This window comes from Sarcophilus harrisii, chromosome 3 (assembly GCF_902635505.1).
Source record: "Sarcophilus harrisii chromosome 3, mSarHar1.11, whole genome shotgun sequence".
NCBI lineage: Eukaryota > Metazoa > Chordata > Mammalia > Dasyuromorphia > Dasyuridae > Sarcophilus > Sarcophilus harrisii.
In genome coordinates this window covers 579,085,735-579,095,203 of record NC_045428.1, presented here as the reverse complement: position 1 = coordinate 579,095,203, position 9,469 = coordinate 579,085,735, and positions in this window count along the sequence as shown.

The window sequence follows — 9,469 nt, the reverse complement described above, 5'->3', positions numbered from 1 at the left end:
AGATCAGAGTTCATAATCTGGCTTCAAACTCCCTTTTCAGTCTAACTAAACATTTTCCCTTTTCACACACTCAGCAGTCCAGTCAAACTAACCTTATTTCTCTTCTACATCAATATACATTCTATATTATTATATATTATAATTATATTTATTATTATAATTATATATTTATATATTATATATAAATAACACTCAATCTTCCACCTCCTTCCCTGTCCTTCACACTAGCTGACTCCCCCATTCTTGAATGTATTCTCTCCCATCTTTACCCTTGGACTTCTCCGTTCCTTAAAGACTAAACTCAAGTACTATGTCTCCCATTAAAAATTCCCTGATCCTCAAGTCCCTCCTTACACCCTGACCCAAATTACCTTTATCTATTTTTAACTCCTTCTATATGAACACATCATCTCCTCTGATAGACTCTAACTTCCTTGAAGGCAGTGATTCTTTCACTCTTGTCATTGTATTCCCAGGACTGAGCACAGTGTCTGGTTCACAGCAGGTGCCTGATAAATATTTGAATATTGACTGCTTGCTGTAGCCTATCCATCTATCAAATCTCAATTCAAATGTGGCCAGGAAACCTCCTACAATCCCTTGTGAGTAATATCCTTTCCCCATGGGATTTCACACAGCACTTTGCTTTTTACTTTTCTAATATATTTATCTGCAACAGCTGAGGACATTTATCCCTCTCACCCAGGGCTATGAAGTTTCTTTATTTAAAGGCCCACAAAACAAAGTTTTTGTTTTTACTATAGTCCGTCCCTCCAACAGTCTGAGGGACAGTGAACTGGCCCCCTATTTTAAAAGTTTGAGGACCCCTACATACCACTCTATTACCTCAACAAAGAGTGGATATAATGTTTGGTTCTCAATGATTATTTTGTTTCTCTTCCTAGAAATAAATCATGTATTACTTTAAAAGGATAAATGTAGTTAGGAATGAAAAAGATCATCATCAGGATGCTACTACGTGATGATATATTATCCAGTCATAGAAAATCATGAAACAAAAATTTAAAATGGCCCTTCCATATATATTGTTGGCCCTTTGGTAGGAAAATTAGGTCTGTCTATGAACATTATCTTTTTTTTTTAATTTATTTATTTAATAGCCTTTTATTTACAGGTTATATGCATGGGTAACTTTACAGCATTAACAATTGCCAAACCTCTTGTTCCAATTTTTCACCTCTTAACCCCCAGCCCCTCCCCCAGATGGCAGGATGACCAGTAGATGTTAAATACATTAAAATATAAATTAGATACATAATAAGTATACATGACCAAACTGTTATTTTGCTGTACAAAAAGAATCAGACTCTGAAATATTGTACAATTAGCTTGTGAAGGAAATCAAAAATGCAGGTGGGCATAAATATAGGGATTGGGAGTTCAATGTAATGGTTTTTAGTCATCTCCCAGAGTTCTTTCTCTGGGCGTAGCTGGTTCAGTTCATTACTGCTCCATTGGAAATGATTTGGTTCATCTCATTGCTGAGGATGGCCAGGTCCATCAGAACTGGTCATCATATAATATTGTTGTTGAAGTATATAATGATCTCCTGGTCCTGCTCATTTCACTCAGCATCAGTATGAACATTATCTTAAACTTTGGTGCTTTTACTGTGCTATTTTTACTTTTATTTTTACTCTATAGGGAACTCCAGGGAGCTTTTATTTGATTAGGGTCTCCAAGAAAGAAAGACCATCTCTCAATGCAGATCAACAGCAGCTCTGCAACTTATAATTGGTGGATGGAAAGATAGATAAATGGATGAATGAATGGGTGAATGCATGAATGTTTTGAGCATTTATCAAGCATTTACTCTGTCCTAAGCATTGAAAAAAATAAAAGCAAGCAAGATAGTCCTGAATCTCAATGAATTTACATGCCAATAAAGAAATCAACAAGAGGTCATAGAAGAGAAGTGGATATCCATAGAGAACACAGAAATTATTTACCCAGGTTCACCAAATCAGTATAAATAATAGAAAGGATTTAAACCAGATTCTCTTTCAGCTCCATTAGTTTGAATCCTTCTTCTCTATCTCCCACCCTGCTCCAAACAGATCCTCCCAAACTTCCTGGCCATGAATTCAATATTTTATCTTCTTCAAAATTCTAAACCACATCAACTCAATTCTATCAGTTCTTTTTTAGGTAAATTTCTCATTCCTTTTACAAACTTAATCCATGGAGACTGGAAATAATATTCTCATTATTTAGTGTTCAATTTTTGTTCACTTTGGGGATGTTTTGTTTTGTTTTGTTTTTAGAGATAATATAGGCAAATTTGATAGAACATAAAACAGACTTAAAAATCATAACTATGAAAGTTCAAAAGATGAACTCATGAATAAACTGGAATGGATTAAAAAGCAAAAACTGTTTTTTTGCTATATGTAAAAAAATACATTTACAATATAGAATTAAAATGAGGCATTGGAGTCAACTTTATTATGCTTCAGTTGAATCCAAATAATACCTGTGATCATAACTTCAGTCAAGACAAAAATGGGAAAAATATATTGGTAATGAAAACAAACAAGAACAATATATTATATTTAAAAGCAAGAAAGGATCCATTTAATTTTGTCCACTGTGGGGATTTGTTTTGTTTACCTATATTTTATAATAGTTTTGCTTTTATTTGAGGTAGGGAAAAGAGCAAATCATTTAAACGAAATTTTAAATGTTTGTAGCAGCCTTTTTTGTAGTGTTAAGGAACTGGAAATTGAGTGGATGGATGCCTAACAGTTGGAGAATGGCTGAATAAATCATACTATATGAATGTCATGGAATATTATTGTTCTATAAGAAATGATGAGCAGGATGATTTCAGAGAGGTCTGGAGAGACCTACATGCTAAGTGCTAAGTGAAGTGAGTAGAATCAAGAGAATATCATACATATCAACAACAAAAATTATACAACGATCATTTCCAATGGTCGTGACTCTTTTCAAAGGTGAGGAGATTCAGACCAGGTCCAATGGACCTGTGGTGGAGAGAGCCACCTGCATCCAGAGAGAGGACTGTGAGCACTGAGCATGGATCACAACATAGTATTTTCACTTTTTTGTTGTTATTTGCTTGCTTTTTGTTTTCTTTCTCATTTTCTTCCTTTTTGATCTGATTTTTCTTGCATAGCTTGACAGTTATAGAAATAAGTACAGAAGGATTACACATATTTAACAGATATTGGGTTACTTGCTGTCTAAGGAGGGAGTTGGAGAAAAGGGGGAAAAAAATTTGGAACATAGGGTTTTACAAGGGTGAATGTTGGAAACTATCCAACATTCCAAATTCCAAAATTAGTCGGAAACTAATTTTCAAAATAAAAAGCTAAAAAATAAAATAAATTTTAAAAATTGAATACATCAAATGACATGGCATCTAAGTACTTAAAATTAGATTGGAGTTGCCTTAAGTACCTCACTTGAATAAGCAATAAAAACTGTGGATGAATTCAATATGCATCTTTTTGATGTAGACAGAACTAAGCAAAAAATGAAAAGAAAGAAATTAGTCTGAACAGAATGCTAGAAAAATTAAATATGATAGGCATTTAGAAATTATTGAAAGGATTCTAAACTCCCTATTTTTCAACATCACACAAAATATTTACAAAAAGTGACCATGGATTGAAGCATAAAGAATTCATCAATAAATGCATTGAGGCAGAACTGTTAACTATATTCCTTATAGACTGCAATGCAGTAAAAGCAGAATAAATAAGGGAACTAGAAACAAAGCAAGCTTAAATGAAGAGTACCTAATACTATCTTTCCTAAGGAATCAGTCAATGAATACATAATAAAAGAACAAAAAAGTATATTAGAAAAACTATAATAATGAAATGATGAATAAAAATTAATTGAATATAACTAAAGTAGTCCTTGGAAAAAAATTTCTGTATCTCTGAACAATCACATTAACAAGAGAGAAAATGAGGGGATAAACAATAAATTGAGTGTATAATCTAAAAAAAAAAAATAGAAAAATCAACAAATTATTGATCCTAAGCAAGTACAAAAAAATGCTTGAAAATCAATTTTTACAATTAAAATCAGACATTTGAGGAAGCTAGGTTGTGCAATGGATAGACCACTGGCCTGAAGTCTGAAAGTCCTGAGTTCAAATATGATCTCACTTACTGGCTGTGTAACCCTGGTTAAGTCACCTGTTTGCCTTGATTTCCTCAACTGTAAAATGAGTGTAACAATAGCACCTACTACCCAGAGTTGTTGTGAGTATTAAATTATATAATATTTGTAAAACTCTGCAGTTCCTGGTGTGGTGCTATTTCTTTCTTTTAATTTTCTTTCAAGTTCTTTCCTTTTTTCCTTCCTTATTTTCTTTCTTCCTCCTTTACCTTCTTCCTTTCTCCATTCCTTCTTTATCAATATATTTGGAAACTGATTATTAATTGTATTGGCCTTATAAAACAGTTTTTCAAATATATCAATTCAAGGTGTTTTTTCCCTAATAATAATACTAATATTAGCTAACATTTACATAGTATCTACTGTGCCAAGTACTTTTCAAAGATTATGTCATTTGACCTTTAAAACAACACTATTTTATAAAGTTCTGGAAGTGATGATATTTGCAATAAGACAAAGAAAAGAAATTAAGGGAATAAAGGTAAAAAGACAATAAAAATTATGCCTATTTCTTGATGATATAATGCTTTGCTTAGAGAATCCTGTGGATCAGTAGATATGATAAATGAGAAAACTCATATCTTTAATAACATTCACAGCTACAAAATAAGCCCTCAAAATCATCAGAATTTCTCTTTGATAAAAAAAATTTCAAGAGGCAATGATTCTATCTGGGCATCAATATATCAAAGCCATATAAAATACTTGAATTGATTAAATTACAAAGAATTTCCTAAATAAAGAATTACTTAAGTAGTTTGAGAAATATTTAGTGTTCATGGCTAGGCCATGCCAATATAATAAAAATAACAATGTTAGCAAAGTAAATGTACCATTACAATGCTAAGTCAATCAAATTATCAAAGGAACTCAAATGAAGTATTCCTTAAAATAATAAAATTCATTCAGAAAAATAAAAAATATACAATGTCAAATTAAAAAAGGGATATAACTAGGGATGGAGAAGGAATAGCACTTTCACATTTCAATCAATATTTTTAAGTAGAATCATTAAAACCATCTAGTACTGGTAAAAAAAAAAATAGAAAGAAAGATCAATAGAACAGTGTAGATAAGAGAAAATCAGAAACAATGAAACTCAGCAAATTAATGTTTGATCAATCTGAAAACAAATTATTTAGATGCCCCTATTTAATTTAAAAATAAACTAGTGGAGGAAACTAGAACACAATCTAGAAAAAAAATCATGATTAGGCCAAAACTTTAACCCATATTCTACGATGATTCGAAAAAGATACATAACAAAAATCTATTATGGGGTATGGGAGAGAGGGAAAAACAGAGACAGAGAAAAACAAAGGGAGAGACAGACAGAGAGAGAAACAGAACTATATTCTTTTCTTTTCTTTTTCTATTGAAGCTTTTTAATTTCAAAACATATACAAGGATAATTTTTCAACAATGACCTTTGCACACCCTTGTGTTTTAATTCCCCCCCACCCCCATTCCCTCCCCTGGATGGCAAGTAATTCAATATATGTTAAATATGGTAAAATTTTTATATAAATCCAATATTGGTATATATATATTTATACAATTATCTTGCAGCACAAGAAAAATTAAGAACAAAAAGGAAAAAGAAATGAGAAAGAAAATAAAATTCAAGCAAACAACAAAAGAAATGAGAATGCTATGTTGTGGTTCACATTCAATTCCCATTGTTCTTTCTCTGTGTATAGACAGACGGCTCTCTTCATCTGAACAATTGGAACTGATTTGAATCATCTTATTGTTGAAGAGAGCCATGTCCATCAGAATTGATCCTCATATAGTACTGTTGTTGAAGTATATAATGATCTCCTGGTCCTGCTCATTTCACTCAGCATCAGTTCATGTAAGTCTCTCCAAACCTCTCTGTATTCATCCTACTGGTCATTTCTTACAGAACCATAATATTCCATAACATTTATATATCATAACTTACTCAGCCATTCTCCAATTGATGGGCATCCACTCAGTTTCCAGTTTCTGGCCACTACACAAAGGGCTGCCACAAACATTTTTCCACATGTGGGTCCCTTTCCTTCCTTTATGATTTCTTTGGGATACAAACCTAGAGAAACACTGCTGGATCAAAGGATATAAACAATTCGATAGCCCTTTGAGCATAGATTCAAATTGCTCTCCAGAATGGTTGGATCAGTTCACAATTCCACCAACAATGTATTAGTGTCCTAATTTTCCCACATGCCCTCCAACATATCGTCAGACAATCTGAGAAGTGTGTAGTGGTACCTCAGAGTTGCCTTAATTTGCATTTCTCTGATTAATAGTGATTTAGGGCACTTTTTCAAATGATTAGAAATGGTTTCAATTTCTTCATCTAAAAATTGTTTATATTCTTTGACCATTTATCAGTTGGAGAATGGCTTGATTTCTTATAAATTTGAGTCAATTCTCTATGTTTTAGAAATGACACCTTTATCAGAACCCTTGAATATGAAAATGTTTTCCCAGTTTATTGCTTCCCTTCTAATCTTGTCTTAGATCTGTTTGTACAGAAAACTTTTTAACTTAATATAATCAAAATTATCTATTCTGTGTTCAATAATGATCTCTAGTTCTTCTTTGGTCACAATTTTTTTTTCCTTCTCCACAGATCCTAGAAGCAAACTATCCTATGTTCTTCTAATTTGCTTATAATAACAGTCTAAATCATGGACTCATTTTGACCTTATATAGGTATATAATGTTAGGTGTGGGTCAATGTCTAGTTTCTGTCATACTAATTACCTATTTTCCCAGCAGTTTTTGTCAAACACTGAGTTCTTTTCCCAAAAGCTGGGGTTTGGGGGTTTGTTAAACACTATATTATTTTAGTCATTGACTATTTTGTTCTATGATCCTAACCTGTTCCACTGATGGACTACTCTATTTCTTAGCCAGTACCAAATGCTTTTGATGACTGGTGCTTTATAATATAGTTTTAGGTTTGACACAACTAGGCCACCTTATTGGCATTTTTTTCATTTTCCCTTGACATTCTTAACCTTTTGAAGAACTATATTCTTAATCAAATGAGCAATAGAAATTACAAAAAAAAAAAACCCATAGCTTCTATTATACATGAAACTGAAAAGGTTCTTGCACAAGTAAAATTAATGCACCGAGGATAAAGGAATTGACTGAAAAGGAGGAAAAAAAACTATCTTTGTATCAAATTTCCTTCATAAGGTTTGATATCCAAGATATGTTAACAATTAATGTACGTATGTGTTTGTGTGTGTGTGTGTGTGTGTGTGTGTGTATATATATATATATATATATATGCATAGGACAGTGGATTTTGATTATATATATAATTGATTATATGTTTGATTATATATATATTTGATTTGATTATATATATAATCATAATATATATGATTATATATATATATATATATGTACATATATATATAATCAAAATCCACTGCCCAATAGATAAGTAGTCAAAGGATATGGTCAAACATTTCCCAAAAATGATTCAAATTATTAACAACAATACAAAAGAACAATCCAAATCATTATAAGAAGAAAAAAAAAAAACAAATGGAAACAACTCTAGAATTTCACCCCATACCTGGCAAATTGGCAAAGATGACAAAAATGCAAATGATAGATTCTGGAGGGATTGTGAGAAAATACATACATTAGTGCATTGTTAGAGCAATCATTTTGAAAAGCAATTTGGAATTATGCAAATAATTTCTTATATTTTTTGACCCAGAAATTCCACTGCTAGACCTATACCCTAGGGATATCACTGATAAGAACTCCTTATATACCACAAAATATTTATAGCAGTATTTTGTGTGTGATAGCAAAAACAATGGAAATAAAGTAGACATCAGCTGGGGAAAGAGCACAACAAATTAAGGTACTTGAAGATAATGAAATATTACTGTGCTGTTAGAAATGTTAACTGGGATAAATACAGAGAATTGTGGATAGATATATATGAACTGATGCACAATGAAGTAAGCAGAGCCAACAAAACAGTAGACACAACTACGTAAATGGAAGGAAAACCACAAAACAATCAAAAAGTGTGGCAAAATTACAAAGAACAAGCATGAGCCCAAAGAATTGAAATGAGAAGATATCTCTATCCTATTTCCACCCTTTTTGTACAAGTAAAAACATTGCACACACGGTTAAGACTTCTTTGATGTACCCCCAAAATTTGCAGGTAGGAAGTTCCTTTTAAAAATACTCCCAGAAGATGACTAAAAACCATTACACTGAATTCCCAATCCCTATATTTTTGCCCACCTGCATTTTTGATTTCCTTCACAAGCTAATTGTACAATATTTCAGAGTCCGATTCTTTTTGTACAGCAAAATAACAGTTTGGTCTTGTATACTTATTGTGTATCTAATTTCTATTTTAATATATTTAACATCTACTGGTCATCCTGCCATCTGGGGGCGGGGATGGGGGGGAGGAGAAAAATTGGAATAAGAGGTTTGGCTATTGTCAATGCTGTAAAGTTACCCATACATATAACCTGTAAATAAAAGGCTATTAAAATTTTAAAAATAAAAAATAAAAAAAAATAAAAATACTCCCAGAATTGGTTCTGGGAAGGATCCTAAAGGAAATTGTAGTGATGCTAAAACCAAAAAAAATTCAAAAATATTGGGCTCAATGTATAATTTTTTTAACTGATTTATGATAAGTTCATAGAGCTAGAGCTAGACCAATATATTTATAATTTAGAAAAGGAAATTGATGTCTTGGGATATTAAATAATTTGCTTAAGGTCACATGAGACATTATCATCAGAGGTGCAATTTTAACCCTGATCAATGCTCTTTCCACCATATGATAGCAGAAAAACACAGTCTGAGGTCTCTGGACTATCCTGCCACATTCCAGATGATATGCTCCATTCCTCAGGCTAGGAATGGAGCCTAAGCGTGACTAGTTCAGACATCCTGGAAATCTCCTCACTCAACAGGAAGTATGTGGTTTGTCCCTATGTCCACTTTGGCCTGTTTTCAGGAAAGCAAAACTATTTTAATCAATCGTACCAGATCCAGAGGAAAAGGAACTCTCTTGAAAGGGAAGGAGCATAACTCACAAGTGGCTACATGCATCCTTTGAGTGCACCTTCTTTGTGGGCAGCCAAATGGGAAAATTCATACCACTAATTGTTAGGACATGAGCCATATTTCCCAGAATTCTGTCTGTCTATGGCTCAGCCATGTTTCCCATTAAATTTGGGCATTTTCCCCAGATAGCTATTTCTGCTCATAAAATCCAGTGCAAATTGGAAAATCTTCCCAGAAA